Source organism: Lactuca serriola, chromosome 8, assembly GCF_051521515.1.
Source record: "Lactuca serriola cultivar US96UC23 chromosome 8, Lser_US96UC23_V15, whole genome shotgun sequence".
Lineage (NCBI taxonomy): Eukaryota > Viridiplantae > Streptophyta > Magnoliopsida > Asterales > Asteraceae > Lactuca > Lactuca serriola.
In genome coordinates, this window is record NC_136415.1 from 55,106,550 (window position 1) to 55,119,433 (window position 12,884).

The following is a 12,884-nucleotide window of genomic DNA, read 5'->3' on the forward strand; positions in this document are numbered from 1 at the left end:
CATTTTAGGGTTGCATGTTAGGTGAGTACGTTGGGCGTACAAGGAGTACGTTGCGCGTACTCGTGCACTTCATTTGGACGCGTTCACCCTCAGGTACGCTGGGTGTACCCAAGGTTACGCGGGGCGTAACCGGTCTAGACCTAAAAACCCTAATTCTTTTGGAGGGCTATAAAAGGAATGTGTGGCTCGACTTCTTAGCCACCATTCCTCAGAAAGAAACCCTAAAGAGAGTGTGCATCCATTCTTAGGCCATTTGTGAGTATTCTAAGCTTGGTGGTGCCATTGCAAGGTAGCAAAGGAGAAGAGGAGCTCATTGGGAAGGCTAAAAGTGGTACTCAAGTGTAGATCTGAGCTTTGCAAAGGTTGAGGCTTCATTATAAGGTAAAAAGATCGGATCTTGTCCTATAGTTCTTGTAATATGCTTCATGTACCATTTTCTAGGGTTTTAGTCCCAAAGGTGGAGACTTTTGAGCAAATGGTCTCCATAAGCTTAGATCCTTCGTATTTCTGGTCTATTTGAGTTGTAGACTCATAAAAATGTAATCTTGGTCGTGAATATTGCACCATGCATGAGATCTAGGTCCTTGAGTTGGAATAGAGTGATGTTATGAAGTGTTGGAGCCTTTACAGCCATGCCAAGGCTTAAAGGTCTCGACTTTATGGGTATAGACGCATAATGCCGGATCTAGAAGTTGGAGTAATGGCTTAACCGATTTAGACCAGAAATGGTGTATGTTAGAGTCTGATGATTACGCTGGGCGTAACTTCCAGTACGCGCAGCATACTGGGTGGAGACCCCGATCCATGGGTTGGCGATGTACGCCCCGCGTACTCATAAGGTTGACTTTTGTTGACTTTTAGGGTTTTGGTCAACATGAAGACTTTGGGTCAAGGAAGGGTAAAATGGTCTTTTACCCTCTGAGGAATGATGATAAGGGGTAAAGTTTTGTTGTGAAAGTCTTTGATTATTAAAATGATATTTTTATGATTAGGCGAGGTAGAGTCGTCGTTGGATTTTGGGAGGTAGCGAGTATGCGAGATCTTAGACTTTCCACGAGGTGAGTCTTCTCACTATACGTTACCTTGAGCGGCATTCTGAGTTGACCAGAGGGTCTTATGTGCTATGTATGAGATTATGTGTTATATTTGAGATTACATGCTATGTGTTATTTGTATGTTGTATGACTATATAGAATGGACCGGAGGGTCCAACGATTCAGACCGAGCCAGAGGGCCCAATGAGCTATGACTGGACCGGAGGGTCTGACGAGCTGCGGGACTGGAGGGTCCCGCTGAGACATCTTGACTGGGGGGTCGGGTTAGCCTCGAGTGGCGTATTTGTGGTATGTGGTATTTTGGGGAACTCACTAAGCATTATGCTTACAGTTGTTGTGTTTGGTTTCTCAGGTACAAGCGAGGACCGTGGGAAGGCGACGGCTTGACTCGTACACACTCACACCGATGGAGTTCAAATTTGAGAGATCTTGGGAATTTGTTTTGAAAACACTGTTGTTTCTGATTTGAAATTATGATATGATATACATTTTGTGGTTTTAAAAATTAAAAATTTAACTGGAAATTTTACGTTGTTACATCAAGAAACTACCAATTACTTTGAAAGATGAGAAGAACATGCATCAAGCTCCAAAAATTGCCTCCAATGGTCTCTAATGGTGGAAAATCGAAGTATGTGCTGAAAGACCTAACCCCCAAGGTAAATGGTGAGAAAAATGACCAAAATGCCCAAAAGTGTGCAGTTGCATGGGTACCCTCGCAAGTGTTGCGCGACTGAGACTCCACCTTCGCAAGTGTTGCTAGAATGTTATTTCTTCACTACACCGCTCCACTACTCAAGATTCCCTTGTTCCCCTCCACACCTCAGATGATTCAAATTTGCCCAATCATCTTCAAGCTTCAAAAGTGGATAGTCCAAGCCCAAAATAAGAATCTAAGACCCATCTTCATAAGCCCACTTCATCCAAGTCTTCAATTTTTTAATCCCAAATTTTCTTTGATGGCCAGTGACACATACCAAGTGTTCGATCATTGGTCAACACCTACAAATGGATCAGATCAATACTTATCATCCCTTCCATGGATCATCATAACGCGAAATGGTAATTTCCTTGTAATTTTTGTTTATTGCTTATTATAATAAAACTGATTTTGGTTATTTTGCCACTTCAATTTTTAAAAATACAATCCATGGATCAGTACTTATCATCCCTTCCATGGATCACATATTATATTTGCCTAAAATGTTTTTTTTTTTTCAGAATTCATATGTTGTAAATGAATATGAAAAAAATATTTTTTATATTTTTTGTTTATGTTGCATGACACATGTGTATGGAAACGCCTAAAAGAAAATTGATATTCAAATTCTAAAAATTCTAAAAGAACACAAGGAGAATTTTGACTTGGTTATTAGTGTTACTTGGTTCTGACCATGTGGTATGCATTCTGTCTGAATTATTAAAGTTTCTTGTTTTTGAGTGGGTTTTCGGAGGTTTCTTCATTTTGTCGGCTTCATTTTTATTTTTTGATACCAGGTTAATTGCAGTTCCCTTTTCTTGATCACATTTCATGGAGAGTATATTTTTGTAATCTAAAAAAGACGTAATTTGTTCTTTAATTTGATATATATGTTTTTAGTTCATTAAAGTTGGATACAGAAGGTAAGAATTTTGTGGGGGAAGGTGACTTGGAGATTTATCCAAACTTGTCGAAGAAAAATCATGGAGGTATATTTGATTTTTTTTATTCAAATGTGTGTTCTAAATTTCCATTTTGGATTCATATATATTAATGGTGATGGTAATTATGCCATAATTGAATCTTGAATTTCAACTATATCAAAATGAAATCTCGAATTCCGATTCTGTTGGAATTGAATCTCGATATTTCATCTGTGATTTGTGCATTTTCAACAATTATTGGTTATGAGTTTTGATGCAATTCACAAGTATGCAGATTTTGTACAAAGGACTTTAGTTTTTTCTTTTTCATCTGGTAATGAACTATTCTTTCATAATGGCTTGAAGAATGAGTCAACGATTGATCATACAATAGAAAGACTTGGATTTGAGTTCAATAGCAAGTTACATTGAAGAAGATTAAGTGATTATTTGGACCACTAAAGAAGGTTAAGTGTATTTGTTCAATAATTGTAAATTTGAGAATGTTATTCTTAAGAATTTTATTCATTTTGATGACATTCTGTTAGAATATGTACAATTATATTAAAATGTATCGGTATGTAAGAATATTTATGAATTTGTATATAAGTTCGGATGTGTATGAATATATTAGAATGTTGTTATTATTCAATTTCAGGTTCAAGAATTTTATTATTCTTTACTAATATTCAAATAGAAAAACAGTCTAACAAAACAATATCATAGAGCATCATTCCAACGGAATAGCATTCTGACAAAATTAAAATTGAATTACTTAAAAAAAAACCAGAATTCAAAATTAAGATAATAAAAATATCCCTTAAATTCCGAAAAATTCCATTTTAAATTTGTGTTTCCTAATTTGAAAGTAATAGAAATGTACATTTTTACCTTTCTTTTAATTAAATGGTATTATTCTATTTTTTTAATTTAATAATAGGGATAAATGTATTCTTAAAATAACTAAAATTATTAGTCCACAATCAATCCTACATCTACACAATAATTAGTTAGAATACAATAATCTAAGCCTATATATATATATATATATATATATATATATATATATATATATATATATATATATATATATATTTTAACACCCGAGATCAGAAAGGTCAAGAAAGGAAAGGAAAAACCCTAGGTTGAAGAGGGTTGACTCGTCGACTCCAGGGAGGAACTCGGCGAGTCAGAGCGGGATCCGGGTGTAAAGCAATTGACCGACTCGGCGAGTCGGCAAGTGGACTAGGCGAGTCAGGTCTGGGTTTGGAAACCCTAATTTCGGGACTTGGTACCCTATTTAAGCATCTTATTCTCTTTCCTAGGGCTCAGTTGCGGCCCTATAGTCCAGAACCAGAAACCCTAAGCCTCCATTGTTGCTCATTCAAGCTTTCTTGCATTTTTGGGTGATTTGACGGAAGAAGGAAGAAGGCACACATTGGGGATTCAAGAATTGGCAGTAGATCCAGAGTTTGTGAGGTCTTCCAGAGCATTTGAAGGTAATGAGTCGTTACCTTCCCTCTTTTGCATATAGATCAACCTTTATCATGGAACTTAGGGCTTTTAGGACAAGTTCATGAACCATTTCGAGTTAAAAGCCCAGATATGAAGTTGCTACTTCAGATCTATGTGTATCTTGGCCTAGAGAATCATAAAGCATCAGTCTATGGGATGATTGTTGAGCCCCTTTGTCTCAACCCTAGTCTATAGTGATTTGAGCCTAGATCTCGTTAGCTACACGTAAAGTTTGCCACTTTACGTATGGAATAGGCTTTAGAAGAGTGGATCTACAGTTTGGAGCCCATGCATAACTCAAAAGTCCTCTGCATGTATGTAGATCTGAATGGACTCGGCGAGTCCTTCGAGTGGACTCGGCGAGTAGCTTGAAGATGAGGAGGAACTCGACGAGTGGGATGAACAGCTCGTTGAGTCGGATGAAGTTAAGCATGAACTCGGCGAGTTGGAAGAACAACTCGACGAGTTGGTTGAAGATTGCCTTGGACTCGGCGAGTCTATTAGTGGACTCGGCGAGTCAGGTCGCGAAACCCCAAACCCTTCGAGTTGAGACTCGAATCAGTGAGTCGGGTGGTGACTCAGCGAGTTGGACAGGACAAGACTTGGAACTAGTTGGACTCGGCAAGTCATAGACTGACTCGGCGAGTCAAGTCGCGAATAGAAAGACCCTGAGCATATGAACTTGGCGAGTCATTAGGAGGACTCGGCGAGTAGGGTTGACCTGGAAGGTTGACTTTGACCAGGATTTTGACCTTGACAAGAGTTGACCTAGTTGACCTTTGGAGGTCAGTTGGACTAAGTGTTTTATGGATATTGATAGCTCGGAGAGCTAGAAGAGTAGTGGTTCAGGAGATTGTCGAGTAGCAGCCAGAGGTTTATCAGCAAAGCTCAGCAGTTCAGGTGAGTTTCCCTTCAGTAGGAGCGGGTCTAAGGCCACAATGCCGGCCCGTTCAACTAGCAGTAGTTTTCGGACTACGGTCCGATGTAGGGGATGAAGGTCCCAGTCAGCTTCGGACTTCGGTCCGATGTAGTAGTTAGTATGTTTGATGCCTTCGTGGCTCAAACGGGGTTTATGTGTTTATGCTAGTTGATATGTTTATGCTATGTTCAGCCAGCTTCGGACTTCGGTCCGATGTAGGGGACAAGGTCCCAGCCAGCTTCGGACTTCGGTCCGATGTAGGGGACAAGGTCCCAGTCAGCTTCGGACTTCGGTCCGATGTCAGCTTCGGACTTCGGTCCGATGTAGGGGACAAGTTCCCAGTCAGCTTCGGACTTCGGTCCGATGTAGGGGACAAGGTCCCAGTCAGCTTCAGACTTCGGTCCGATGTAGGGGGCAAGGCCCAAGTTAGTCCGGACTTCGTTCCGATGCAGTGGGCAAGGCCCAGTATGTGCTTTATATGTTATTGTGTGGTATGTGGTAAATTGGGGGAGCTCACTAAGCTTCGTGCTTACAGTTTTCAGTTTTGGTTTCAGGTACTCGGTTTTCAAAAGAGGAGCTCGGGAAGATTGCAAAGCACACACCATAGTCAGTTAGCCTGGGGACGTTTGACTCTGATAATGAGGTTATGTTTTGAATTAATACTCCAAAAATTATGTTATGACTTATGATACAGTTTTGTAAATATGGTTTTAGTAATGTTTTAAAAGAAATTTTTAGTCGTGATTTTTGGGTCGTTACAAGTTGGTATCAGAGCCTTGGTTTGAGGGATTCGGGCGCACTCCCGAGTGTGTCTGAACTCAAACTAAGGAAGTGGTATAGAGTTTTCAAAAGAAAAATCATAGTTACAAAAGGATTTTGAGAAAAAGAAAACAATTATAGAAAAGTGTAAAGAAAAGAGTTTTAGCAAAAAGAGTTTTGAAAAGAGAAAAGGGTGTGGTGAATGCAATCAGCCGAGCTCAAGTAAGTACTCTCAAGTTACCCATACAAGTTATGTTATGAGTATCAGTTTCAGTTTCAGTTTCAGTTTCAGCTTCAGTAGAACAGCATGCTAGAATAGGACTAAGGATCTAGGATGATGCCTTATATGCCTGCTTTATGTGTTCCAGCTTGATGAGAATTGCATGCTAGTATTGAGTAGACAGTAGTAGGATCGCCTGTGTAGGTGATGCCTGATAGTGTGAGCTTAGCATTGTATGCTAGTGCAGTTTCTTATTATGAGAATAGTTTTGCCTGAGTATGTTTCCTTTATCCGAATGCTGCTTGCTTTGTGTTTTGTGGGACTCTGAGTGATGGGAGTTAGCCATTAGGTGAATACGTCACATCACATGTGATCAGGGTTGAATAATCTCAGAGTGCTGGATTTGGCCCTACTGCGCAGCTCTCGTCTGAGTCTAACCGTTGTAGGGACGAGACTTTTACTCGAAGGATTATCCGAGCCTCATTGCATGTGATGGTATTCAGGTGGTGGCTAATTGGCATTACGAGGAGGCCTTCAGCAGCTGAGGATTGGTTTGGGTGGAATCAGAGGTTCCCTAGGGAAAGCCTAGGATGAGAGTAGTAGAGATCAATATTAGTAGAAGTGAGTTGGTAGAGTTGAGGTGACTCTTGAGGAAAGTACGGATAGATGTGGAAGGTAGTAGGGGCCCATACTACTGAAAGCAGAGGATCCGTACTCGATTCAAGAGGGGCCAAGACGAAACCAGAGTTGGTGGAGTGAGAAATCCCTCAGCAGTAGTGTGTAAATTGATCAGGAATTGTTATATTTTCAGCATGGTGACATTGCGCGAGCTACCAGTTAGCAGTTCACGCGCCGAGGAGGGATCGGGCTCGGGCTTTAGAGCCGGGCAGCTTGATGATCAGATGAGGGATTTCATTTCCGCAGAGATCGCGCGCAACATCATTGATCAGACTCCAGTGATTTTCGGTTCGGTTAGGGAGGCCATTGTGGAGCTCATGGACAGTCATCTTGAGGCCTTTAAGGTCGGGATAGTTTCAGGATAGGTTGGGGCTCGTCTAGATCCCGATTCTTATGGAGTTCGGGGATCCATCAGGGAGGGAGACCCCATTTCTAGTTTTTGCCATCAGGGGACAGGAGTGAGTGGGGCATCCTGTCTCCAAGAGAGACCTTTGGATGATTGGATAGTTGAGGAAGTTTTGCGAGCCATTCGCGAGGATCTGCCCGACATGGTCGTGAGGATCACTGATAGATTGATCGAGAGGCTCCAGGATCAGACAGTTGTTGTTCAGTCGGCGGACAGGGAGTCGGAAAGGAAGAGGAAAGCGGATGAGACTCAGGTAGCCTCAGGTTCGGGTAAGAGGCCCAAGGGTTCGGATTTGAGGACGAGGAACTATCAGAACTGCAGTCGATGTGGGAAGTGCGGAAGGACGCACATGGGTGTGTGCAGGCGTAGAAGTGGTGATGTTTTGGGTTGTTTCAGATGCGGTCGAATGGGTCATATTAGCAGGGATTGTACTACTACCATTGCCCAGGGACTTGACCCGATATGTTTCCATTGCGGTCAGAGAGACCACAAGAAGGACCACTGTCCGAGTTTGTATACAGCAGGACAGGTGCCAGCTCCTGCCCCTGGGACTTCGAGAGCCCAACGGACATCAGGGTCGGGCAAGGGCGCCTACGGCTCGGAGCCGAGTTTTCCGGTAGATTTTAGCAGGAATTCGAGCAGCACTGAGTGATGGAGGTATGTATCTTTTGCTTTTCTGTCATCTATTATTGTGATATTATTGTTATGTTGCTGCATTACCTGCTTGTGGTTGAGTTTTATGCCATCTGCATACCTTGGAATTCGAATAGTGAATTGGAGGTCGTTCCCTCTAGATCAGGTTACTTCGGATTCAGTATCTGTAGCATGTATGTGTAAGATGCAGTAGTGCTTTACTACTTGCGGAAGGCGTTAGTTGGGTAATGATCAGTTATATTCTCAGGAGTGATAGTCCAGAGTTTTAGTGGAGTAGCTAGTGGTCAGTAAGGAAGTGGGTTGGGGATGCGCACCCCAAACGCAGATTCTCGGGATGTAGTCCCTAAAGCAATTACAGTTAAGGATCGAAGGGTGCTCAGTCAGATAGCAGGAAGGGTGCGGACCTGGCAGGAGTTAGTTGGAGCGCTGGCAAGGGTAAACGTCGGCGGTCAGCATATCGCCCTTTTAATGGAAGGAAGGATGGAAATCCTTTCGACCAGTGAGTAGTAAGGATCTAGTCGAATCCAAGTGGGGGAGAACCCTTCCAAGTATACAAGGATAAGATCCATGTAGACTCAGAATGATTTCGCGGCCTCCAAAATGATTGTAGCACAGTAATCGATAGATTGAGGAGTTCAGATTTGGGAGTTCGAGGACCTTCCCAGCAATTAGTTCATGTAATCAAGATGATTAGAAGCTGGTTGAGAATCCAAGATTGGAGGACCACCTGTAGAGGCTCAAGTGAGTCGGAATGGGGATCCTGAGAACGGATAGCAGGAGATGTTTTCGTATTAGTAGCCAGTGGCAGAGTCAGCATGCTGGATTGCGTGGATTCAGGAGTTGGGAGTTTGGAAACTTCCCAACAAAAGCTTCTTGTATCCAGATTAGTAGACGGTTGGTTTGGGAACCAAGCCGAAGAGTTCCTCGACGAAGCGCTAAGTATATCAAGGATATAAGATGTCAAGAATGATGCAATATTCAAAGACTAAGAGCTGTTTTTGGGAAATCAGGATGAGGAATCACTAGCGGGACTATGGATAGTCAGGATGTCCTCGGGATAGTAATAGTAGTGTTGTAAGTCTGCGGGGGTAGCCGTAGCATTCACTAGCAGTCAGATAGTAGTAGTAGTGTTGTAAGTCTGCGGGGGTAGCCGTAGCATTCACTAGCAGTCAGATAGTAGTAGTAGTGTTGTAAGTCTGCAGGGGTAGCCGTAGCATTCACTAGCAGTCAGATAGTAGTAGTAGTGTTGTAAGTCTGCGGGGGTAGCCGTAGCATTCACTAGCAGCCAGATAGTATTAGAGAGTTGTAAGTCCGCGAGCGTAGTCACAGCCTTTATCAGATTGGTAGGTAGCATGAGCGCGTGTTGGACGCGGGAAAGCAGTAATACCCACCAGTTCGGGTGCAACGGTGAGGATATGGGAATCCACGGGTTAGGTTTCGGATTTCCCAAATGGTTCAGTTATGGCTAAGTCAGCAATTTTGGCTATAGATCGTCACATCAGTTATGAGATCAGAGTAGCAGTGGACCGTTGGGGTTCGGGTATGTTAAGGGCTACCGTCAGTCTGGGAGCCATCATGTTGTTAGTCGTGGAATTGATGATGTCAGGATGTGACGTATGGACCCGATCGGTTGGATCGGAAGATTGTTAGAGCCGCAGTGACAGGATAACTAGTGGAAACTAGTCCCAGAGGAAGATTTCGTTCAGAAGTCGTGGAAGCGACTAAGTGAGGAGTCCTTTGACTCCACAGTTGGGTTGGAGTTCAGTGTTTCAGTCAGTTCAGTGTTTCAGGTAGCTCAGTGTTTCAGTCAGATCAGTGTTTCAGGCAGCTCAGTGTTTCAGCCAGTTCAGTGTTTTAGGCAGCTCAGTGTTTCAGTCAGTTCAGTGTTTCAGGCAGCTCAGTGTTTCAGTCAGTTCAGTGTTTCAGGCCGTTCAGCGTTTCAGTCGGTTCAGCGTTTCAGGCAGTTTAGAGTTTCAGGCATGTTCAGTATTGCAGGCAGTTCAGTGTTTGGAAAGTTTCAGAATTTTGGACAGTATTAGTATTTGTGTTGGAATGCAAGTGCTGACGGTATAGTTGGTTGATTTGGAAATGGCAAGTCCCTCTCAGCAGGATCAGTCGAGCCTTCTGCCAAGTATAAGTGATCTGTAAGGATAGCTAGGCAGGTAGCTTTTCTTTCAGCATGGAAGGCTCGAGTTACTAGGAGTTGAGTAATCAGATGGGATATAAGCAAGCTGGTTCCAGCAGCTTCGTTTCAGTAGTGACCGACACTGTGAGTGGCTGGAGTGATGGACAAAAGGGTGTTAGTTTTTCCAGATAGAAAGTTGGAGGCAATTCGCAGGACAGTTGGCCATAGCAAACTTCGAGGACGAAGTTTAGTTTAAGTGGGGGAGAGTTGTAACACCCGAGATCAGAAAGGTCAAGAAAGGAAAGGAAAAACCCTAGGTTGAAGAGGGTTGACTCGTCGAGTCCAGGGAGGAACTCGGCGAGTCGGAGCGGGATCCGGGTGTAAAGCAATTGACCGACTCGGCGAGTCGGCAAGTGGACTCGGCGAGTCAGGGCTGGGTTTGGAAACCCTAAATTCGGGACTTGGTACCCTATTTAAGCATCTTATTCTCTTTCCTAGGGCTCAGTTGCGGCCCTATAGTCCAGAACCAGAAACCCTAAGCCTCCATTGTTGCTCATTCAAGCTTTCTTGCCTTTTTGGGTGATTTGAAGGAAGAAGGAAGAAGACACACATTGCGGATTCAAGAATTGGCAGTAGATCCAGAGTTTGTGAGGTCTTCCAGAGCATTTAAAGGTAATGAGTCGTTACCTTCCCTCTTTTGCATATAGATCAACCTTTATCATGGAACTTAGGTCTTTTAGGACAAGTTCATGAACCATTTCGAGTTAAAAGCCCATATCTGAAGTTGCTACTCCAGATCTATGTGTATCTTGGCCTAGAGAATCATAAAGCATTAGTCTATGGGATGATTGTTGAGCCCCTTTGTCTCAAACCCTAGTTTATAGTGATTTGATCCTAGATCTCGTTAGCTATACGTAAAGTTTGCCACTTTACGTATGGAATAGGCTTTAGAAGAGTGGATCTACAGTTTGGAGCCCATGCATAACTCAAAAGTCCTCTGCATGTATGTAGATCTGAATGGACTCGGCGAGTCCTTCGAGTGGACTCGGCGAGTAGCTTGAAGATGAGGAGGAACTCGACGAGTGGGATGAACAGCTCGTCGAGTCGGATGAAGTTAAGCATGAACTCGGCGAGTTGGAAGAACAACTCGACGAGTTGGTTGAAGATTGCCTTGGACTCGGCGAGTCTATTAGTGGACTCGGCGAGTCCGGTCGCGAAACCCCAAACCCTTCGAGTTGAGACTCGAATCAGTGAGTCGGGTGGTGACTCAGTGAGTTGGACAGGACAGGACTTGGAACTAGTTGGACTCGGCAAGTCATAGACTGACTCAGCGAGTCGAGTCGCGAATAGAAAGACCCTGAGCATATGAACTCGGCGAGTCATTAGGAGGACTCGACGAGTAGGGTTGACCTGGAAGGTTGACTTTCACCAGGATTTTGACCTTGACAAGAGTTGACCTAGTTGACCTTTGGAGGTCAGTTGGACTAAGTGTTTTATGGATATTGATAGCTCGGAGAGCTAGAAGAGCAGTGGTTCAGGAGATTGTCGAGTAGCAGCCAGAGGTTTATCAGTAAAGCTCAGCAGTTCAGGTGAGTTTCCTTTCAGTAGGAGCGGGTCTAAGGCCACAATGTCAGCCCGTTCAGCTAGCAGTAGTTTTCGGACTACGGTCCGATGTAGGGGATGAAGGTCCCAGTCAGCTTCGGACTTCGGTCCGATGTAGTAGTTAGTATGTTTGATGCCTTCGTGGCTCAAACAGGGTTTATGTGTTTATGCTAGTTGATATGTTTATGCTATGTTCAGCCAGCTTCGGACTTCGGTCCGATGTAGGGGACAAGGTCCCAGCCAGCTTCGGACTTCGGTCCGATGTAGGGGACAAGGTCCCAGTCAGCTTCGAACTTCGGTCCGATGTCAGCTTTGGACTTCAGTCCGATGTAGGGGACAAGGTCCCAGTCAGCTTCGGACTTCAGTCCGATGTAGGGGACAAGGTCCCAGTCAGCTTCGGACTTCGGTCCGATGTAGGGGGCAAGGCCCCAGTTAGTCCGGACTTCGGTCCGATGCAGTGGGCAAGGCCCATTATGTGCTTTATATGTTATTGTGTGGTATGTGGTAAATTGGGGGAGCTCACTAAGCTTCGTGCTTACGGTTTTCAGTTTTGGTTTCAGGTACTCGGTTTTCAAAAGAGGAGCTCGGGAAGATTGCAGAGCACACACCATAGTCAGTTAGCCTGGGGACGTTTGACTCTGATAATGAGATTATGTTTTGAATTAATACTCTAAAAATTATGTTATGACTTATGATACAGTTTTGTAAATATGGTTTTAGTAATGTTTTAAAAGAAATTTTTAGTCGTGATTTTTGGGTCGTTATATATATATATATATATATATATATATATATATATATATATATATATATATATACACACACACACACACTACATAACCAATAAATTTTTGCCCCCTTAGCGACTTGGGCCCTGGGAGGTTCCCGAGTTGTCCACAGTTAGGTTCGAGCCTGCCTAAAAAGGTAATTTAGTATTTATTTTGTACACATTTAGTCCTTATTATTTTTTGGGTAAAATTGAGTTCGTGAACTTATTGTATTTGTACACCTTTTGTCCTTATGACCAACTATTTCCAGGTTAAGTTCTTAATTTGAACACATCTAGTCTTTAACGCTTTTTTTGTTTTTTTTTGCGAAAATAAGTCGTCGTTTTTAAAAATAAGTACTTATGATGGGTTTCTTCTGGTTTTGCTCACGTGTATTAATGATGTGTTCTCATATGTGGCTCGTATGAGCAGTGAAATCATATGTTATGTGACAACCCAAAAAAATTTCCGTCACGATAACCCTTTCCCGTCAGCGAAACCCGTCTATCTTTCAATTTTTCCGCTAACATTTTGGGTTAGGTCATTTGATTTGAGACTTTT